The following is a 679-nucleotide window of genomic DNA, read 5'->3' as shown; positions in this document are numbered from 1 at the left end:
TCCAATCAGTTATAGGCAGAAGATGGACTTACAAGCTTTCTATGGTGATATTTCTGGCTATTCCTTTCTCTCCCCCTCAAGTGTCTATTTTATTATGGTATGCAAGGGAAACCAAGATTCAAAAGACAGCCAAACATCTTAACATTATTTACCTCCTTTGCCCCATTCCAACCATGTCTCAATCCCTGTATCCCAGAGCCCTGTTTTTCCAAGGTTGTGCATGCATCATTCTTTACCTCTGTTCCACTTAGCCCATGCAAACCTGCCTAATTGTTCTCCCATCCATTGTGTTCTTCCATTCCCTTTCCCCTTCTTGTATATTGCCCCCCTCCCTAGCACCCAAACTCTCCTGTGTCTATTCCCTGCCTTGTGTATAGATTGTCTTTTAAAGGTATTTAAAAATGAGTACATAAATATCCTTTTTTTTTTTTTTTTTTTAGGTTTTTATTGTGGATGGAGTGAAAGTTTACAGGGCAGATCATCAATTTTACTTTCAACAAATCATATATCTTGTTTCATTACAATGATTATAATAACTCCATGGACCATCAGTTAACAGGATTTCTCTGTATTCACTTTAGCTCTTTTTTTTTTTAAACACTCAGGCATGTATAATTTACATCAACAAAGGGCATATTTTCCAAGTCTTCCTCCTGGCCACAATCTCTTAGACCCTCTC

The sequence above is a fragment of the Chrysochloris asiatica genome, unplaced genomic scaffold (assembly GCF_000296735.1).
Source record: "Chrysochloris asiatica unplaced genomic scaffold, ChrAsi1.0 scaffold00068, whole genome shotgun sequence".
Classification (NCBI taxonomy): Eukaryota; Metazoa; Chordata; class Mammalia; order Afrosoricida; family Chrysochloridae; genus Chrysochloris; species Chrysochloris asiatica.
The sequence above is the reverse complement of the archived record's forward strand: the minus strand, read 5'-3'. Positions refer to the sequence as shown.